This window comes from Schistocerca nitens, chromosome 7, assembly GCF_023898315.1.
Source record: "Schistocerca nitens isolate TAMUIC-IGC-003100 chromosome 7, iqSchNite1.1, whole genome shotgun sequence".
NCBI lineage: Eukaryota > Metazoa > Arthropoda > Insecta > Orthoptera > Acrididae > Schistocerca > Schistocerca nitens.
In genome coordinates, this window is record NC_064620.1 from 305003504 (window position 1) to 305025665 (window position 22162).

At 54.9% G+C, this 22162-nt stretch overlaps 1 long non-coding RNA gene and 1 pseudogene across 1 annotated transcript in view; both read right to left on the minus strand.

Annotated features, from left to right (window-relative positions):
- Positions 1-6827: 6827 nt before the first annotated feature.
- On the minus strand, positions 6828-6982 carry LOC126196651 (5.8S ribosomal RNA; annotated as a pseudogene).
- A 216-nt stretch (positions 6983-7198) lies between these two features.
- Positions 7199-22162, minus strand: part of LOC126194709 (uncharacterized) — a 219923-nt gene continuing 204959 nt past the window's right edge. The window contains exon 3 of the long non-coding RNA XR_007538500.1: positions 7199-7465. This is a non-coding gene — a long non-coding RNA (uncharacterized LOC126194709). The remainder of the gene's footprint in view (positions 7466-22162) is intronic.

Sequence of the window (22162 nt, forward strand, 5' to 3'; positions counted from 1 at the left end):
GGACTAAGGGCATTTTGTCTAGCTGCAAAGGTTAAGGGCGCCGTTCCCAACGTCCTTGTCCTCCTCGCCGGCCGTGTCTCCCGAGATTTCTCCCGTCCCTTCCCCGCCGAGTGCCCCCCGCACTCCGGGAAGGCGGATTCACCTTCCGCGCTTCACCTCTTACTAGGCCAGGTTCCCACCTATTGGCCTAGGACCCGGTCCTACTCAGGTGCCGGGCCGGTCCCCTAGACTTTCAGAAGATCGCGCACATCTAACCTAGCCGCTCGATGTCACCACCTCACGGTTTGACGGAACGTGCCTCAAGGCACGGCGAAAGGTCCTCGGCGGTTCGGGTCGCGATCCCTCCCAGGTAGGCACGGCTGACGGAAACCGGGCGCAGATGTACGGCAGGCGCTCCGGGGACTTTTAACGTCGTCCAAGACGTGAGGAACTGCGGCGGGAGGACTGCAGGATTCCGGGATCGTCGTGAGACTTACCCTCATACCCTCGCCCAGCCACCGCGCTCAACTCAGGAGAGACATTTGTTATGTCTCTCGTAACGCAGGTTCCCCTGCGCCATGCACCCTTTGCTTTCGCGTGGGTTGGGGACATTTAACGTCCTGCCAGGACGGGAGTTTTACGTCCTACCTTGACACAACGACAACCCACACCTATCAACACAGCCCGGAAGGTGTTAAAGGAGTCAGTCCGGGTCTTATACGTGGAGTTTTACATCAACGAGACGGTGCGGCACTCAAGCCCAAGTTACGTTCCCCAGAGGGTCTCCACACGTACTGGGGGATCATGACCGACCATGTCTCACCCACCGCTTTTGATAATTCACGGTGGGCCACTGCGGACCAGTGTGGGTTGCACCCAGTTAAGGGCTAGCCTTTTAACGTCATGCATGGACAGCCCTTCCCGTGTTAGCTTCACCCCATCAAGGGGGGTACTGAGCCCCAGGGCCACGTAAAGGCCATGGGATAGGCCCCCGCCCCACTCAGGTTCCTCTGAGCCCTGCATTTGACACAATTTCAGGGAATAAGAGGGTCTCCTGGCGGTTTTAACCCAGTTACGGGAGGCAACACACCTCCCCCAGGTTGCGCCACGCAGACCGCTTTCCCAGGGAGTAGATAGGGACAGCGGGAATCTCGTTAATCCATTCATGCGCGTCACTAATTAGATGACGAGGCATTTGGCTATTTAAGCCGTCTTTATTCACATGCTGTGAATAATACATAAGTGAGTACCCTTACAGTGGGTTTACAAGATGTCACACACAAATATAAATATATAAAAATAAAACACACTAATGAATAGACACAGACATGGACAAAGAGGGGAATATGCCTGAGACAGCCAGGCAGCAGCTGAAGGATTGAACACACCCTAACCAACGCCAGTGCGGGGCATCGTGCGGCGGCGAGGGGCAGTCATGGTGTCGAAACGCCGCGCCGCCATAATGCTGCCCAGTAGAACTCTCGTGGCTATAGTTGACAGGTGGCCCTTTGCCACGCCCACCTCCTGCAGTGCTCTGGCAGAAGCTGGAGACCACACCCCACGCCAGCTGATGGTCGCCGACGTGGTGGTGATGTCCTGGACCGCCGGGAAGAGCTTGCGCACCTCCTCATGGACAGCCTGCCTGTCATAGACCGCAATCTTCTCATGGTGACATCGATCGAGGTCGAGGGTGTCACCGACCACCTGTGCGTCGATGATGACTGCTGCTCCTTCACGGGCTAACACGACATCCGGCTTCCGTAGTCCTTCAGATGTACGAAGGTGAGGCTCCAATAAAACGCTGAAGCCCCTTTGGCGTAGGCCTCGCGCCAGATAAGACACGACTGCATCATGTCTGGCAATGCGAGCCCCATCGCTCCTCCAACATTGCTGGATAACGTGGTTAGCCGTCTCCGTTGCATTGCAGCCACCACGGCATCTGGTGTCACCCTCCCTGCCACGCAGGAGTCGTGCCTTGGTAGGCAAGGCATTAATCCTGGCTCGTAAACAGGAAATAAAATCGCGGCCTGTGACGAACTGCCGAGTGGTGGATACCCAGCAGTGCTGCCCGGGTGTTTGGGCAGACCTACGTAGCGCAGAGCCATCAACTGAGGAGTGGAGGCGCTCGGCCCAACACCGGCCCAGTTGGTAACTGGACTTGATCATGTCCCCACGCCATTGCAGGGCGTTGTCCAGTTGGAGGATTTCCCATCGCAGTAAGTCCTGGGAAGAGTCGTCCACAGCCGCACCCAGCCCCTGCATCTTCGCCAGTCTCCTCCTTTGAAGAAGTGGACCAAGCCAGCGGGCTGATGGAACCCCGAAGCCCCCATGAGTTATTGGGGCATGGAAGTATCCGACAGGTGTATCCGCTGGCAGATGCAGCCAGGCACGAACGGCTGCATGCACACAGACATCCAGGGATGAGAGGGCCCCTAGACGAGTTCTCCCCAAGGCTAGACCGTGGTAGATACCCGGAAGGATTATAGATCGAAGGGAATACACTCTCTGCTGAGGCTTTAGTGGAGCACGCTTGATGATGTCAAGCTGCTTCTCGACCTCCCGCCGAGGATGGAACAAACTTCGTCCGCACGTGGTGAATTGCAGTCCCAAATACTTAAGTGTATCTCCCATCGCCAGTGCTGTAATGTTTTGAACACCAGCACGAAAGATGACTGCCTCGTCGACCTTGGTCTTCTTCTCCCGGCCTGATGACACCAGGGCGAGAGAGAAGCACTTTCGTGGGTTGACCTCGATCCCGAGATCACCCAGGGCCGACGTGGCGATGGTGAGTAGTTCCTGCAATCCATCACGAGTCTCGGCGAACAGCAGGAGGTCGTCGGCAAATGCAGCAGCATTTACTCGCCGTCCGAGCATGCGTGCCCCAACATGCTCAGGGAGACGGGATAGGAGCAAGTCAACTGCCATGTTAAAAAGGATGGAGGACAGAGGGTCACCCTGCCGAACACCCCTCGAAGGCCGCACCAGATCGGACGACTTCCCACCAGCGCAGATAACCGTCGATCCCGCCTCATAGCATCCCCGGACGTAGTCAACGAACTCGACCGGCAGACCATGGGCTCTCAGCACAGGGCAAGGGCACCATGGGCAAGCGAGACGAAGGCCTTTGACACATCCAGGGACGCCAAGTATAGCGAACCGGCGGCCCTCCGTGCCTGAGTCATCGCCAGATCCAGGATAAAGGTGTTATGAAGCATCCCATCCTGAAGGATGAAAGCCCACTGACGACCATCCAAAGTGCAGTAGCGCATAAGGCGGCCAACCAGAACCTTATGGGAGGCTCTGGTTAGCACCGAGCACACTGTAATCGGACGGAAGTCAGCAGGGGATGCTGCGGCGGTCTTCTTGGGCAGCAGGGTGATCCTGGCCTGAAGGAGACGGGATGGAAGGGAACGGGAAAGGAGAAGGATATTCAGGATTTTAAGGAGAACCTCCCGGGGAAGGCGACGCAATTGGGCCGGTGTAAGACCATCTGGGCCTGCAGCAGAGCTTCTAGGTGGTAAGGCAGTACCCGCTTCTTCCACAGTGATGGGAGCCCATAGTTGGTGGAAGGGTACCATCTTTGAGAATGGCAACAGCCTCTCGGACAGACCCTCACCCCGTGGAGGCCGAGACCTGACACGAGGTGGAGTAAAGAGGTCTGTCCAATACTCAATCAGCCCCGGGATGGACGGGGGCTGATGCAGAAGAGTGCCATCAAGAAGCCCGTTAACGCAACGTGCCACATTCTTCTTGAAGGCCCGCTGGACTACTGCATATATTAAGAGAGTCATAGTTACCCCCGCCATTTACCTGCGCTTGCTTGAATTTCTTCACGTTGACATTCAGAGCACTGGGCAGAAATCACATTGCGTCAACACCCGCTAGGGCCATCGCAATACTTGGTTTTAATTAGACAGTCGGATTCCCCCAGTCCGTGCCAGTTCTGAGTTGATCGTTGAATGGCGGCCGAACAGAATCCGCGCACCCGCGCGCCCCCGGAGGAGCACGCTAAGGCGGATGCGGCCTTGCAGCAAGGAAGATCCGTGGGAGGCCAAGGCACGGGACCGAACTCGGATCCTGCACGCAGGTTGAAGCACGGGGCGCGAACGCCGCACAGGCGCGCGCATCCTGCACCGCCGGCCAGCACGAGGCTGACCAACGGGGAGAGCAGACCACGCCCGCGCTAAACGCCCGCACTTACCGGCACCCCTACGGCACTCACCTCGCCCAGGCCCGGCACGTTAGCGCTGACCCACTTCCCGACCAAGCCCGACACGCCCCGATCCTCAGAGCCAATCCTTATGCCGAAGTTACGGATCCAATTTGCCGACTTCCCTTACCTACATTATTCTATCGACTAGAGGCTCTTCACCTTGGAGACCTACTGCGGATATGGGTACGAACCGGCGCGACACCTCCACGTGGCCCTCTCCCGGATTTTCAAGGTCTGAGGGGAAGATCGGGACACCGCCGCAACTGCGGTGCTCTTCGCGTTCCAAACCCTATCTCCCTGCTAGAGGATTCCAGGGAACTCGAACGCTCATGCAGAAAAGAAAACTCTTCCCCGATCTCCTGACGGCGTCTCCAGGTCCTTTTGGGTTACCCTGACGAGCATCGCTAAAAGAGGGGCCCGACTTGTATCGGTTCCGCTGCCGGGTTCCGGAATAGGAACTGGATTCCCTTTCACCCAACGGGGGCCAGCACAAAGTGTATCATGCTATGACGGCCCCCATCAACATCGGATTTCTCGTAGGTCTTAGGATCGACTGACTCGTGTGCAACGGCTGTTCACACGAAACCCTTCTCCGCGTCAGCCCTCCAGGGCCTCGCTGGAGTATTTGCTACTACCACCAAGATCTGCACCGACGGCGGCTCCAGGCAGGCTCACGCCCAGACCCTTCTGCGCCCACCGCCGCGACCCTCCTACTCGTCAGGGCTTCGCGGCCGGCCGCAAGGACCGGCCGTGACTGCCAGACTGACGGCCGAGTATAGGCACGACGCTTCAGCGCCATCCATTTTCAGGGCTAGTTCCTTCGGCAGGTGAGTTGTTACACACTCCTTAGCGGATTCCGACTTCCACGGCCACCGTCCTGCTGTCTTAAGCAACCAACGCCTTTCACGGTTTCCCATGAGCGTCGATTCGGGCGCCTTAACTCGGCGTTTGGTTCATCCGACAGCGCCAGTTCTGCTTAGCAAAAGTGGCCCACTTGGCACTCCGATCCGAGTCGTTTGCTCGCGGCTTCAGCATATCAAGCAAGCCAGAGATCTCACCCATTTAAAGTTTGAGAATAGGTTGAGGTCGTTTCGGCCCCAAGGCCTCTAATCATTCGCTTTACCGGATGAGACTCGTACGAGCACCAGCTATCCTGAGGGAAACTTCGGAGGGAACCAGCTACTAGATGGTTCGATTAGTCTTTCGCCCCTATACCCAGCTCCGATGATCGATTTGCACGTCAGAATCGCTACGGACCTCCATCAGGGTTTCCCCTGACTTCGTCCTGGCCAGGCATAGTTCACCATCTTTCGGGTCCCAACGTGTACGCTCTAGGTGCGCCTCACCTCGCAATGAGGACGAGACGCCCCGGGAGTGCGGAGGCCGCCGCCCCTTGAAGGGCGGGGAAGCCCCATCCTCCCTCGGCCCGCGCAAGGCGAGACCTTCACTTTCATTACGCCTTCAGGTTTCGTACAGCCCAATGACTCGCGCACATGTTATACTCCTTGGTCTGTGTTTCAAGACGGGTCGTGAAATTGTCCAAAGCTGAAGCGCCGCTGACGGGAGCGATTATTCCGCCCGAGAGCATCCCGAGCCAACAGCGGCGCGGGTCCGGGGCCGGGCCAGGTAGGTTCGTCATCTGGGAACAACCGCGCGCGGGTGCTGGGAGCCCGAGCGCCCAAAGGGGCGAATCGACTCCTCCAGATATACCGCCGAGCAGCCAGCCTGGACACCGGGGCTCTGCCCAACAGACGCGAACCAAGGCCCGCGGAAGGACAGGCTGCGCACCCGGGCCGTAGGCCGGCACCCAGCGGGTCGCGACGTCCTACTAGGGGAGAAGCGTGGCCCACCGCACACCGGAAAGGCCCCACCCCGCGGCGAGTGGAAAGGCAACCGGACACGACCCCGCCGCGGATTGCTCCGCGCGGGCGGCCGGCCCCATCTGCCGAGGGCGGAGGCCAGTGGCCGGATGGGCGTGAATCTCACCCGTTCGACCTTTCGGACTTCTCCCGTTTACCCCAGAACGGATTCACGTACTTTTGAACTCTCTCTTCAAAGTTCTTTTCAACTTTCCCTCACGGTACTTGTTCGCTATCGGTCTCGTGGTCATATTTAGTCTCAGATGGAGTTTACCACCCACTTGGTGCTGCACTCTCAAGCAACCCGACTTGAAGGAGAGGTCCCGGCGACGCTCGCACCGGCCGCTACGGGCCTGGCACCCACTACGTGCCCTGGCCTCATTCAACTTGGACTTGGGCTCAGCGCGAGGCGTCGGGGTAGTGGACCCTCCCAAACACCACATGCCACGACAGGCGGCAGCCTGCGGGGTTCGGTGCTGGACTCTTCCCTGTTCGCTCGCCGCTACTGGAGGAATCCTTGTTAGTTTCTTTTCCTCCGCTTAGTGATATGCTTAAATTCAGCGGGTAGTCTCGCCTGCTCTGAGGTCGTTGTACGAGGTGTCACACGCCACACCGCCAGCCGGCTGTGCACGCTACCGAGACAGTACCGGTATGCGAACCGCCAGGCGACGGGCGCGCATCGCTCGTTTCAGGGGACATGGCCGGCCCCACAGGACGGCACGACACTCCCACGTCTCCGAAGCGGGACAAACGCCGCGCGCTTCAGTTTACGTAGCCGACCCTCAGCCAGACGTAGCCCGGGAACGGAATCCATGGACCGCAATGTGCGTTCGAAACGTCGATGTTCATGTGTCCTGCAGTTCACGTGTGGACGCACAATTTGCTGCGTTCTTCATCGACCCACGAGCCGAGTGATCCACCGTCCTGGGTGATCATTTTACAGTTTCCACTGTCTCTTTCAAAACTGTTGCATAGGCGGGACTGAGGCGTTCGACGGCCCCTGTTCCAGTGTTTTGTGTCCAACGGCCTCACGGCCGATGGGCGTCGTACGGCTCCACACCGGAGCGGACAGGCACTCGGGCGAACGTCATTCAAAACCAGCGCGAGGCGCCAGGTGCCGCAGGCCAGCCGCTCCAGAGCTTCAGCGCTCGTACCACACAACATTTTCCGTTAGTTTTGAGAAGCACGCGTGGTCCCGCACGCGGCGCACGGCTACTGCGAGCCGTACAGGTAGCGTGTTGCACGACACGACACGCACATCGAAAGACATGCAGTCTAGTCGGTAATGATCCTTCCGCAGGTTCACCTACGGAAACCTTGTTACGACTTTTACTTCCTCTAAATGATCAAGTTTGGTCATCTTTCCGGTAGCATCGGCAACGACAGAGTAGATGCCGCGTACCAGTCCGAAGACCTCACTAAATCATTCAATCGGTAGTAGCGATGGGCGGTGTGTACAAAGGGCAGGGACGTAATCAACGCGAGCTTATGACTCGCGCTTACTGGGAATTCCTCGTTCATGGGGAACAATTGTAAGCCCCAATCCCTAGCACGAAGGAGGTTCAGCGGGTTACCCTGATCTTTCGGTCTAGGAAGACACGCTGATTCCTTCAGTGTAGTGCGCGTTCGGCCCAGAACATCTAAGGGCATCACAGACCTGTTATTGCTCAATCTCGTGCGGCTAGAAGCCGCCTGTCCCTCTAAGAAGAAAGGTAATCGCTGACAGCATGAAGGATGTCACGCGACTAGTTAGCAGGCTAGAGTCTCGTTCGTTATCGGAATTAACCAGACAAATCGCTCCACCAACTAAGAACGGCCATGCACCACCACCCACCGAATCAAGAAAGAGCTATCAATCTGTCAATCCTTCCGGTGTCTGGGCCTGGTGAGGTTTCCCGTGTTGAGTCAAATTAAGCCGCAGGCTCCACTCCTGGTGGTGCCCTTCCGTCAATTCCTTTAAGTTTCAGCTTTGCAACCATACTTCCCCCGGAACCCAAAAGCTTTGGTTTCCCGGAGGCTGCCCGCCGAGTCATCAGAGGAACTGTGGCGGATCGCTGGCTGGCATCGTTTATGGTTAGAACTAGGGCGGTATCTGATCGCCTTCGAACCTCTAACTTTCATTCTTGATTAATGATAACATACATGGCAAATGCTTTCGCTTCTGTTCGTCTTGCGACGATCCAAGAATTTCACCTCTAACGTCGCAATACGAATGCCCCCGCCTGTCCCTATTAATCATTACCTCGGGTTCCAAAAACCAACAAAATAGAACCGAGGTCCTATTCCATTATTCCATGCACACAGTATTCAGGCGGGCTTGCCTGCTTTAAGCACTCTAATTTGTTCAAAGTAAACGTGCCGGCCCACCGAGACACTCAATAAAGAGCACCCTGGTAGGATTTCAACGGGGTCCGCCTCGGGACGCACGACCATGCAACGAGGCGGTCGCACGCCTTCGGCTCGCCCCACCGTCATGGCGTCCCACGATACATGCCAGTTAAACACCGATGGGCGGTGAACCAACAGCGTGGGACACAAATCCAACTACGAGCTTTTTAACCGCAACAACTTTAATATACGCTATTGGAGCTGGAATTACCGCGGCTGCTGGTACCAGACTTGCCCTCCAATAGATACTCGTTAAAGGATTTAAAGTGTAATCATTCCGATTACGGGGCCTCGGATGAGTCCCGTATCGCTATTTTTCGTCACTACCTCCCTGTGCCGGGAGTGGGTAATTTGCGCGCCTGCTGCCTTCCTTGGATGTGGTAGCCATTTCTCAGGCTCCCTCTCCGGAATCGAACCCTGATTCCCCGTTACCCGTTACAACCATGGTAGGCACAGAACCTACCATTGACAGTTGATAAGGCAGACATTTGAAAGATGCGTCGCCAGTACGAAGACGGTGCGATCAGCCCAAAGTTATTCAGAGTCACCAAGGCAAACGGACCGGACGAGCCGACCGATTGGTTTTGATCTAATAAAAGCGTCCCTTCCATCTCTGGTGGGGACTCTGTTTTTTCTTTTTTTTTTTTTAAATTCTTTATTTCATAACATAAAATTAATTACATAAGATTGACCCACCACCTTATTGATTAGTGGGTCCTATGTTTCTACTTTATACAATAGCAGCTTCTACATTATACTTAATTACAGACAGTTATGCTATTAGTACTTAGGCAGACTACTTATTTTAAGTTGGCTTGATTTCTAGTTACTACAAAGGGTTAGTGCTAACTGCCTGCAGCGTTACAATTGTGCCAGTGTAATTATATAAACCTACTTGGAAGTCTTGCCCATAGAGCTAATCCCTATGGGCGTGCCCCTGGCACAGGGCAGGCAAGGATGGTTTATCGCTGCAGGTTCCTAATTTACTATCCTATTCTAATTGCCTACATCTACTTCCTATTCTACGTCATGGTTGGTGCGTTGTCACTATTCGGGACCACTCCAGTCCCCCTAGTCCCGGTCGTGGCGGATTCCAACTGTTAAGTCGACCTAGCCACGAACAGGCGGTATGGGACTGGAGCTATGATCGCAATCGGTGTTTTCTATCTAACTAGGCTTGTAGGTCTCTCAAAAAAGTTTTTAATACTTTTTGTGATACTTCGTTTGCTAGCATGTTTAGTCTTTGAAAGGTCTCCTCTTGTCTCAAAAGGTCATAGGTATTTGTATTTGGTAGCTGTCGTCTGTGTCCCAGCTACATCATCTAAAAGGGGGCACTCGTAAACCACATGGTCAGGAGTAACCTCCGGTGCGCCACAGTCGCACACAGGCGTCGCCCTTTTCCCAAACCGACTTAGATAAGTCGGATATGGGCCATGACCGGTGAGAAAGTGGAACAAACCCCGTGTTGGCTCAAAATACTTCATTTTTAGTCTTTCCTTGACGTCTGGTAGGAACTGAAAGGTTCTTCTACCAGTTTCGTCCGACTCCCATATCTCCTGCCATAGATCTATCCCTCTTTCCCTTATCTCCCCTTTTCCCCTGACTATTACCCCCATAATTTCCTCTACCTTGGTGTTAATACCCTTCCTGGCCCAGTACCAAGCGGCCCGTTCCCTAATTTTAATATCTACGGTGCAGAGCCCCATAATGATTAGCAGTGCTCCACCCGGAGAAGTTCTATATGCTCCCACGGACCTTAATATCATGTTCCTTTGTACTCTCCTCACCGTCACGGCAGGCACCACCCTCGTGAGCCTGTGAGCCCAGACTCCTGAGCCGTAACCCACTATTGATGTAAGTATACTGTTGTGGTAAAGCTTGATTAAATGAGGCGGGAGGTGGAATCTCTTGTGTCCTATAGAAATCAGGTTATTTAATAATTGTAGGGCTTTCTGGGTTACGGTTTCTATGTGCCTTGCAAAGTTCCACCTTTCATCGATGATGATTCCTAGGTAGCGCGTTTCTCGTCTCCGTAGAACGGGCGTACCGTCAATTCTCACAGTCGGGTTTCTCGTTAATCGTCCTTTAAGTAGTAGGTAAGTCGACTTGGTCGGTGAGATCGTCATTTTGGTGGTACGGCACCATAGTTGTAGTTTATTTAGTGCTCGCTCTATTTTAGGTTCTATATCCTCGCGACTTCGGCCGCCGACCAGCAGGAGGAGGTCGTCAGCGTAGGCTATCACCTCTAGCACTTCTTCGCTCTGTTGCAGGCTTTCCAGAAGAGGCTCCATGTGGATGTCCCAAAATAGGGGACCCAACACGGAGCCCTGAGGGCAATCCTTGGTGATGGTTTTCCGGACTTTCCTGCTAGGGGATGATAGCCATACCTCCCGGTCTTCACAATAGCTCCTCAAACACCCATATAGCAGCCCTGGACACTCCTTCTCCCGAAAGCAGGAGAAGAGCGAAGGCCACCACAGGTTGTCGAAGGCGCCACTGATACCCACCATGATGCCAACAACATACTTACACGGGGCCGAGCCGCAGACCTCGGCCGCCAGGGCGATTGCATCAGATGCTGATCGCCCCGGCCTAAAACCGAATTGCCTGTCGCTCATCCCCTGCAGCATGCAGTGAGCAATCAGTCTGTTCGCTAACAACCTTTCAAGGAGTCTGTCGAAGCCATCCAGCAGGCAAATGGGCCTGTAGGACTTGGCCTCAGCAGGGTCCTTCTCGGGGTCTTTCTTGATGATTACCACGTCTGCGGTTTTCCATGTTTTTGGAAATTTGCCTTGTCTAAGGCATGCATTATAAAGATGTGTATCACCCTGCGGGTTCGGGGGTTAGAATAGGCCCGCGGTATTCCTGCCTGTCGTAAGAGGCGACTAAAAGGAGTCTCAAATGTTTCGGCCTTATGTGACGGTCCCCTCTCGGGTTTGACCTCCATCTTTCTAAATTCTTCCGAAGAGCGAGCCAATTGGGGAAGGGCGCCTTACATGGTGCACTGTATACGTCGTGCATTGAGACCTATAGCCGGCTTTCTCGTCGTTGCAATGGTGTCCCGCTCTTTTTCGATCTCTTGGGCGATTACCATGCTGCACTCTGCAGTGTTTCTTTTAACTGCGACGACGACCTTGGACAGTTTTGCACCTAAGATCCAGCACGGTAGCCAGTCCGTTGGGGTAGGGCCGCCATGTACCCTGTTGGTTGTAGCCCCCTGACAACACAGGGATCGCACTACTGATGCCTGCGCCGTTAACTCCCCACGTATGCCAAGGAGTAGATGCCCATCTCCTTGGGGCATCAGGACTCCCGGCAATGGCCGTACTGCCAGGTGGCTATTGCTGCGGCTGGGTGGCGCCCGTGGGGAGGGCCCTTGGTCGGAGTAGGTGGCATCAGGGCGGATGACCCGCAATGAAGTGTGGTACATCATCTCTCGCTGGTGGGCCTCCACCAGCAGTCTCTAAGCGATCGAGGTCTAACCTCAACGGCAGGAAATACGAACCACGATCATTTCCCTCCCTGGCCACTCCATGGGAGGAACGTATGGCAAAAGACGGCAGTGGAGACTATTCACCCCGGTTCCTTGTGTGTACGCGAGTTGATGGGGAATCATTTATGTCAACCAAGCCCCAGTTTTTTGTGGAGCATTTAGAGGACAAGTTCGGGGAGGTGGAGGGCTTGTCCAAGATGCGCTCTGGTTCTGTGCTCATCCAAACGGCATCCTCTGCCCAGTCACGGAGGTTGCTCAATTGTGACAAGTTGGGGGATGTTTCAGTTAGCATCACGCCGCATAAGAGTCTCAACATGGTCCAGGGTATTATATTCCACAGGGATCTTCTTCTACAGTCCGACGATGAATTACGCGCCAACCTCGAACGACGAGGTGTTCACTTCGTCCGGCGCGTCCATCGGGGTCCGAGGGATAATCAGGTAGCCACCGGGGCCTTCATCTTGGCCTTTGAGGGTGATGTCTTACCCGAAAAGGTTAAGGTGATTGTTTACCGTTGTGATGTGAAGCCATATATCCCTCCTCCGATGCGGTGTTTTAAATGCTGGAAGTTCGGGCACATGTCATCTCGCTGTACTTCCAGCATCACGTGTCGGGATTGTGGACGTTCTTCGCATCCTGATACTCCATGTGCCCCGCCTCCTATCTGTGTTAACTGCGGAGAACACCATTCCCCCTGCTCGCCGGACTGTCGGATCTTCCAGAAGGAAAGGAAGATAATGGAATATAAGACCCTGGGCCGCCTGAGCTACACCGAGGCAAGGCGGAAATATGAGCGGCTACATCCCGTGCCTATGACATCCTCCTATGCCGCTGCTGCAACAGCGATCCGATCCTCTCCCGTGTCGTCACATACTGTTGCCTCTCAGCTATGTCACAATGAACCGGCCCCCTTGGTTGTGGGGGGCACTTCCCCCTCTGTTGCTCCATCTATTCCAGGAGCAACACCACCCCAACCATCGGGGACATTCGTCCCCCCTTCCCAGCGGAAGAAGCGTGGGGCTTCTTCGGCTACTCTAGCCAGAAAGGGGTCCCTTGGGGCCCTCCCTTCCCAGGCTTCGCCCAGTGTCAAAGCGGAAACCCGCAAAGGTTTGAAACAGCAACCGGTCGCTGGTCATAGAGCTTCACGGTCGTCGTCCATCCCCGAGACTGACCCTGTGGGGCCCTCCCAGCCAGACCCTCCAAAGGCACAGCGTGCGAAGCAGTTGAAGAAAAAGGCTCCCAAGCATCCTGACATTGCGGTGGCACCTGTCCCACCGCAACCTTCCAACTCTGCGTCTGAGGACGAGGTGGAGATCCTGGCGTCTGCTGAGGACCTCGATCTCGGCGGCCCCTCAGACGCCATGAATAGCACTAGCGCGGGTGCTCAATCGGAGGCAGCAGGTGACCCGGCGGCGTAATCTTCCTTCCCAGCCCCGTCACGCCTTTCCCAGCCATGGCCAATACCATCCTCCAGTGGAACTGCAGCGGTTTCTTCCACCATCTAGCTGAGCTCCGCCAACTTATCAGCCTTCACCCTTTCTTCTGCATTGCTCTCCAGGAAACTTGGTTTCCAGCAATGCGAACCCCCGCCCTCCATGGCTATCGGGGTTATTATAAGAACCGAGCAGCTTATGAAAGGGTGTCTGGTGGCGTCTGCATATATGTCCTTCACACTCTGCACAGCGAGTCTGTCCCTCTCCAGACAACTTTAGAGGCTGTCGCTGTACGTGTGTGGACGCCACAGGCTGTTACCGTCTGCAGTCTTTACATTCCACCCGATGGTGATGTCTCACAGCATGTCCTGGCTGCACTGGTCGCCCAATTGCCGCCACCTTTCTTGCTCTTGGGCGACTTCAACGCCCATAACCCTCTGTGGGGTGGGTCAGTGGCAACAGGTCGAGGCGCCATCGTTGAGCATTTATTGTCGCAGCTCGATCTCTCGCTGTTAAATGATGGTGCCTTCACACACTTCAGTGTGGCGCATGGCACCTACTCCGCCATTGACCTTTCAATCTGTAGCCATAGCCTCTTACCGTCTGTCCAATGGAGTGTGTATGACGACCTGTGTGGTAGTGACCACTTTCCGATCTTTTTGTCACTACCACAGCGCCACTCTTCTGGGCGCCCTAGCAGATGGGCTATGAATAAGGCTGACTGGGACTTGTTCTCCACTGCCGCTTTTGAGCCTCTCTGTACTGATGACATTGATGCGGTGGTTCAATCGGTCACCACCGGCATCGTTACTGCCGCCGAATCAGCCATTCCCCGTTCCTGTGGGTCCCCTCGGCGGCGGACTGTGCCTTGGTGGTCGCCTGGGATCGCTGAAGCGATTAAAGATCGCCGGCGGGCGCTCCAGCGTCACAAGCGACATCCCTCCATCGACCACCTTATCGCCTTCAAACGGCTGCGTGCGCGGGCCCACCTCCTTATCCGCCAAGGCAAGAAGGAGTGCTGGGAGCGGTATGTTTCCACCATTGGCCTCCATGTCACTCCATCGCAGGTCTGGGCCAAGATTCGACGCGTCTACGGCCATCGGACCCCTGCCAGCGTCCCTGCGCTCTCACTGAATGGAGCAGTTTGTACTGACTCCGACGTCATTGCAAATCGCTTAGCAGAGCATTTTGCTATGAGTTCCGCCTCTGCGAATTACCCCCAGGCCTTCCGCTCCATTAAAGAGCGGATGGAACGTCGGAGCCTTTCGTTTTCCACCAACCACCTAGAATCTTACAATGCTCCATTTAGTGAGTGGGAATTTCGCAGTGCCCTAGCTGCTTGCCCTGATACCGCTCCTGGGCCAGATGGCATCCACTGTCAGATGCTGAAACACCTTTCAGTGGACTGCCAGCGGCGCCTTCTCGATCTTTACAACCGTCTTTGGGTCGAGGGGGAGTTTCCGTCGCAATGGCGGGAAGGCATTGTCATCCCCGTTTTGAAACATGGGAAGAACCCTCTGGAGGTGGACAGCTACCGTCCCATTAGCCTCACCAACGTTCTTTGCAAGTTGCTTGAACGGATGGTGAGCCGGCGCTTGAATTGGGTACTGGAGTCTCGGGGCCTTCTTGCTCCGTCTCAGGGTGGGTTCCGTAAAGGCCGCTCCGCCACCGACAATCTGGTGAGCCTGGAGTCGGCCATCCGTACTGCCTTTGCCCGCCGTCAGCACCTGGTCGCTGTCTTTTTCGACATGCGGAAGGCGTACGATACGACATGGCGTCATCACATCCTTTCTACGCTTCATGGATGGGGTCTTCGGGGTCCTCTGCCGATTTTTATCCGCAATTTTCTGTCGTGTCGTACCTTCCGCGTGCAAGTCGCGGCCTCGTATAGTTCCTCCCACGTCCAGGAGAACGGTGTGCCACAGGGTTCTGTTTTAAGTGTCTGTCTGTTTTTAATAGCCATTAACGGGCTTGCTGCGGCCGTGGGAAATTCTGTCTCCGCTTCCCTGTATGCTGACGACTGCTGCCTTTATTACAGCTCTACTGGCATTGCAGCGGTTGAACGTCGGCTACAGGGCGCTATCCGCAAGGCGCAGTCTTGGGCTGTAGCGCATGGGTTTCAGTTTTCGGCAGTTAAGACCCGCGTTATGCATTTCTGCCGGCGCCGAACAGTCCATCCTGACCCGCAACTTTATCTTGCCGACGAACTGCTTGCTGTGGTGGAGACCCACAGGTTTTTGGGGGTGGTTTTCGATGCCCGGTTGACTTGGCTGCCTCATATCCGGCAGCTCAAGCAGGCATGTTGGCGGCATCTCAATGCTCTGCGCTGTTTGAGCCACACCCGCTGGGGCGCCGACCGCTCTACCCTGTTACGGCTCTACCAGGCGCTCATCCAGTCCCGCCTGGATTATGGGTGCCTGGCTTATGGCTCAGCATCCCCATCTGCGTTACGGGTGCTGGACCCAATTCTCCACAGCGGGATACGCCTTGCCACTGGTGCTTTCCGCACCAGCCCTGTGGACAGCGTACTCGTGGAGGCAGGTGTACCTCCACTGCGGTTCCGACGCCAACGTTTGCTGGCCGCTTATACTGCCCATGTTCTAAGCTCGCCCGGGCATCCTAACTATCGTCTCCTGTTCCCGCGATCGGTCGTCCGTCTGCCAGAACGTCGGCCCCGCTCTGGTTGTACAATAGCGGTCCGCGTCAAAGAGCTTCTCTGCGGGCTTGGGTTTTTCCCTGTTCCACCTCCTTTCCGGGCCCCTCTGCGTACACCCCCGTGGTGTGTTCCTCGCCCTTGCCTCCGGCTAGACTTGGCACAGGGCTCAAAGGACTCGGTCCCTCCAGAGGCCTTCCGCCGCCGCTTTTATTCCATCCTGGCCACGTATCAGGGCTCTGGCATTGTTTACACCGACGGTTCGATGGTTGCTGGTCGTGTCGGGTATGCGCTAACTCTAGGGGACCATTCTGAACAACTTTCCTTGCCGGATGGCTGCAGCGTTTACGCTGCTGAGCTGGTCGCCATCTTTCGTGCCCTAGAGTATATCCGCTCCTGCTCAGGTGAGCCCTTCGTTATCTGTAGCGATTCCCTGAGCGGTTTACGAGCTCTCGACCAGTGTTTTCCTCGTTCCCGTCTGGTGTGGCTATCCATGAGTCCCTGCATACTCTAGCGCGTTGCGGCCGCTCTGCGGTCTTCGTGTGGACCCCAGGCCATGTTGGGATCCCCGGCAACGAGAATGTTGACCGGCTGGCGAAAGACGCGACTAGTGCACCGTCTCTGGACGTTGGCCTCCCGGAGACAGATTTGCGAGCGTTCCTTCGCCGCAAAATTCTGGACCTTTGGGACACTGAATGGCGCGCCGTGCCTTCACGCAACAAACTTCGGGCCATCAAGGGGGCTACCGGTGTGTGGCGCTCCTCCTTGCGGGTCTCTCGCAAGGAGTCTGTTGTCCTATGCCGGCTGCGCATTGGGCACACTCGGCTTACGCACGGCCACTTATTGCGCCGTGAGGACGCACCTCTCTGTCGCTGCGGCTCCGTTTTATCTGTGGTCCATATTTTATTGGAGTGTCCGCTTTTAGCTGTGCTCAGGCAGTCGTTCGCACTGCCTGACACGCTCCCTACCCTTTTACTAGATGACTCTGCCACGGTGGACTTCGTTTTGCGTTTTATTCGGGCAGGGGGTTTTTATAGTTTAATCTGAGTGTTTGTTTTTAGCGTTGATTCTGGCTTCTAGCCTCTGATTTTAAACTGAGTTTTTAATGTGTTATTGGTGGTTGGCTTTTCCTCTTTTTTTCTCTATGGTCGGCCAACCACCGTCACACTCTGTGTGTTTTACTTTGTTTTGTCTGATCTCTGTCGCAGTCTTTCTCGTCCTGTGTCGTCTGACGTCTTTCCTGCTGATCGTTTTTTTTATTATTTTATTTTATTCTCTTTGGGCGGTTTTAATTTTTTGAAAAAAGGGACCGATGACCATCGCAGTCTGGTCCCTTTAAATCCCACAAACCAACCAACCAACCAACGATGTGTAAGTGGCGCAACTAGTTGTGGGGCCAAGAACTGCACCACCTCCGCCACAATGCCGTCTGGTCCGGGGGCTTTCCCTTTCTTTAAGGACTTGATAAGAGCAGCAACTTCCTCTTCCGTGAAGGAGAGGACCGCTTCGTCATTTACGTACCTATGAAGGTTTTCATTTCGTAATTGACGCTGCTCTTCGGTGTCATTATTCCTGTCATCGTCAGGCAGCAGCGACTGAAGGAGGACCTCAGCAGTTTCCTGCCAGGATTCCGTCACTCCGTCGCCGTGCCTGAGCATTGATATCATTGTTGGGGAGCGGATTTTCTCCCTCACCAGTCTATATGGTACACCCCAAGGATCGAGGGCCAGCTGATTAGTTACAAAACTTTCCCAGCTGTTTAATCTGGTCTTCTGTAGCTCTTTTTGAAAATTGTCCTTTGCCTCCCGGTCTAACTGTAGCCATCTTTGCTTTTCCCACCAGACGACACTACGCTGGTAGTGCTTCCTCAGTCTACTAACAGACTGACGTAGTTCTTGCACTCGGCTGACCATGGTGCCGGTGTGGCCGCCACGGCCCTCCTCCTGGTTGGTACGGTCGCCTTAATCGCCCTCGTTACCGCACGTACCAGTTCCTCGGCTCTGTCGTCCACGTTTAAGTCCTGTCGTGCGTCTCCTTCTGGTAACGGAGGAATGTCGCACTCTCTGGCTAGGCGTTCCCAATCTGTTTTTCTGAAATTTCTTTGCACCTCCCACCCCATGGCCCAGCGACACTCTCTGCCTCCTACAGTGAAAGTGATTAAATTGTGATCACTGGTGGTGGCATTGTCTTCCACTATCCGCTCTTGTAACATATTCAATGCGTTCGGCGTGACTAGCGTCACGTCTATGTTGGTGCCCTGTCCTCCTCCAGCCACGTAGGTGGGGGGATTACCTGGTCTGTTTGCCACCACCAGTTGAAGAGCCATTATCGTCTCCTCTGCTTTAGCACCATTTCCATCCCTTGTGCCACTGTACCATAGGGGGGATTTGGCGTTTATATCGGCAGTTATAATGATTTTGCGTCCCCGCAACGCCGTGGCCAGACTCGCTAGGTGATCTAAATGTTGCTCAATTCTATCACCGTACTGAAAGTACATATTGATGATGATGATAATTCCGGAAGGAGATTGTATCTCCACGACGTTGCAGTGACTATTGGAATATTGCGACAGAGGTGTTGCACGCAGTGTGGTGTTTGTTATCAAAGTAGCCGCTCTGGGGTTGTCCCCGCTGCTGACAATTTGCCATGTTGCGGCAGTGAACGCAACTTTTCCAGCCAGAGAGTACGGCTCCTGTAAACAGATTATATCTAGTCTCTTCTCCACCACTTCCTTTCGGAGCTCCTGCATTACTAGTCGACTGTTGCGAGTATTTAGTTGTCCAATTTTTATTCTAGTCGTCATGGAAAATAAGTATGTATGTGGTCATCCGGCCAGAGTTTGTTCCAGTCATATGCCAGTCGTCCGTTTGCCATCACTGATTGTTGGTAAATTTCATCCAGATCAAATTTTTCTCCTCGTCTGTCAAACACTTTTTTGAGTAGGTCTCGCAGTGCTCCGAAGTCAGTGGGGAGGTTCACCGACTTTAATTGTATTCTGTCCACAGTCTCCATCACCGAGAAGGTTACCCTTCGTCCGTACTCATGTCCTACTCGGACCACGTGACGCAATGCAGTGGTCAGGGTTGTCGGCTGCTCCAGTCTAGCTAGCTGCATGGTGTACTCAAGGTTTGGGTACACCCTCACCGGGTCCACGGGAGGCAACCTAACCACCGGGCTATCTTAGGTTTTGGAGTTGGCGGTGGAACTCGTTATTGTGCTTTCTTGGACGGGTTTTACAACATTGTCTGTCACTACCACAGGATGCTCTGCCGTTATGGATTTTCAATCGGCAGCTTGTCCCGGCATTGGGAGGAGGGTGCTCTAACCTCTGAGGGGAGCTCAGTTTGTATTCCAATGTCCCTGGTAGGGGACTCAGTTTGTATAGATTTGTCGACTGTTGGTACGTCGGCACTGATAAGCGACTTCAGGAAATTCCTGAATCTATTGCTCTCATTGCATCCCTCCTCCTTTTGCTCAGGGATTTATGCTTTGGCATCCTGCATGGTATGCCGTTTTCAGCCATAATCGATGCGGGAAATCAACCTCTGTTCGAGCATCCTGTAGGTAGGGAAATTTCGTCCTGTGGCTCCACAAGACTTCTTGCCATGACTCTTGCATGGGATGCAGACACCTGTGGCCTTACAGTCTTTCCGGGTGTGTCCGTTATCACCGCATTTGGAGTAAGCCGACCCTTTGGTGCAATGAATCAGAATGTGGTCCAAGTCGCCGCAGTTGTGGCAACGAGGTACCATAATGTAATCTTTAGTATTTATAGCGTGGAATCCCACGTATAGTCTGCCCAGTACCGTAATTTTCCTCCACATTGTTGCGGAGACCTCGGCAACGTGATGTACAACATCACGGTCCCAAGGACCCGTCTTAAATCTTAGTTTGAAATTCTTTTTCGTTTATGTCCTCAAAATTTTGCTTTCTGATTGCCTCAGACAGCTCTTCATTGGTCATTACAGTAGGAACGTCATACAATATGACCAAGGGGTTCCTCTTTTTGGGGGGTTCACATTTCACTACTGCATTCAATTTAGGATTTTCGAGAAGTTTGTTATTGTCCTCTTCAGACGCAACTTCTACAATCACCGAGTTGCGGCTTGGTTTGACACGTTTTATCTTTGTTGTCTTTTACTGGGTCTATTATAGTGGTCAGAAGTTCCTGGATTCTTTTTACGCTTGTATCTTTACCAGGTAGGGTCCTAAGGAAGACTGCCGTCTCCTGTTTCTTTGTCACCCTGTCTATTGCCTCTTTTGTGTTGTATTGTCTGGGGGCTTGTGCTGCCACCGCCGCCCAGGTCTTGCTCGGTTGTTGTTGTTGTTGTTGTTGTTGTTGTTGTTGTTGTCTCATCCGGGTGTTTTCTCTCTCTAGCTCCTCTACTCTTCCTTCCAGTTTAGCATGAGCAATTGCCCATGCAGCCAATTCGTTTTTTATCTGCAAGATTGCTGCCTGACTTATCTTGCCATTTTTAATGCTTTGTTCCAGAAGCAGCGTAATTTTGGAATGCCTCTGCATTACTGTGTAATCCTCTACTGCCTGTCCCGCCTCGTCCTGTGGAGAGGGATCAGGCACAAAAGAAGCTCTCGAAGGCGCACTAGTATCACTCGTCTCTGTTGTGGCCATTATGAACGAGTGATGAAAAGAAGTGGGAGCCCGTCTCTTGCCCCGGACCGGCTCCTCTGGCATGGGGGGGGGGACTTCTGCAGCTCGCCCACCGACCTCGACCCTAGGTAGACTGCACTCCAGAGCTGCCGGGTTCAGCGCGCCGTCACCAGCGCACTGGTCCCCATCGATGGCCCCGTCGTCGACAATTTCACACGACGCTCCTCTGCAACTGCACCCTGCACTCCGGAGAGGCGGATGCACCCCTCGCCCTTCGCCGCCTACTTGCCCGAGCTTCCACCAGAGGGCCGAGGACCCACTCCTACTCAGGTGGTGGGTCGGTCCCCCAGTCGTTCAGCGGTCTGGGCCCATCTAACCTAGCCCAGGCGATGTCACCACCTCCTGGGTTTGGCAGAACACGCCCCGGTTACCCAGGGGCGCGGCGAAGCACCCTTGACGATTCGCGCCGTGATCCCACGCCAACAAACGAAGTCGCCGGCATGCAGAGAACCTGCTGGTCTGTGCCCTGCGAACAGAAAGGGACTGGTGTTCGGTCCCTCGACACAACTCCCCCTGTGCCACGCACCCTTCGCTTTCGAATCGGGTTGGGTCGCAGCTCTCCCTTTTGTCGCAAGGCAGAATGCCAAGCTTAACATCTGGCACCACGGGAAGGCAGAAAGAGCCACTTGGGAAGGAGAAGCTATGAGAGACGCTTCACTTCCCCGAGTGAGGACTGCCGCGGCACACTCAAAAGCGATATGCCCCAGTGCGAGCTTCCGTGCCTTACGGCGCGCTGGCAACAGGCGGGCCCGCACCGAAACGCGCCGTCAAGCGACTGACCTCACGCCAGACTCGGGACTCTGTTTGCATGTATTAGCTCTAGAATTACCACAGTTATCCAAGTAACGTGGGTACGATCTAAGGAACCATAACTGATTTAATGAGCCATTCGCGGTTTCACTTTAATGCGGCTTGTACTGAGACATGCATGGCTTAATCTTTGAGACAAGCATATGACTACTGGCAGGATCAACCAGGGAGCTGCGTCAACTAGAGCTGAGCAGCCGGCCGCCCGGGAGTGTGTCCCGGGGGCCCGCGTGAACACGCAAGCGTCCGCTCAATTATTCTGCAAACAGGAGGAGGCTGAGCTCCCCTGCACGATACACCTCGAAACCCTCTCAGGTCCCGGGCAGCTCCAACGCCAGCGCCACAGAAGGGCAAAGCCCCACTTGGGTGCCAAAGCGAACTCTCCCAGCACAGCGCACGCGCCAACACATCCGCACAGCTACGATACTAACCACCTGCGAGAACCGCGGGGGCGACCGAGCAGCAGACGGCGTCGCGGCACCGAGTGCCGGACGGCGGCGCATCCTCAACGCACACAGTCCTCAATCGGACCAGCACACTGCAGATGTCCACCGCCCTTCGCACCAGGCCCGCGAGGACCGACTTTGGCCACACGGCGCCGCGCGCTGGGTGCGCCGGCACGCAGCTGCGTCGCCTGCCGCGTCCGTCGGCCGGCGCGCCAGCCACTG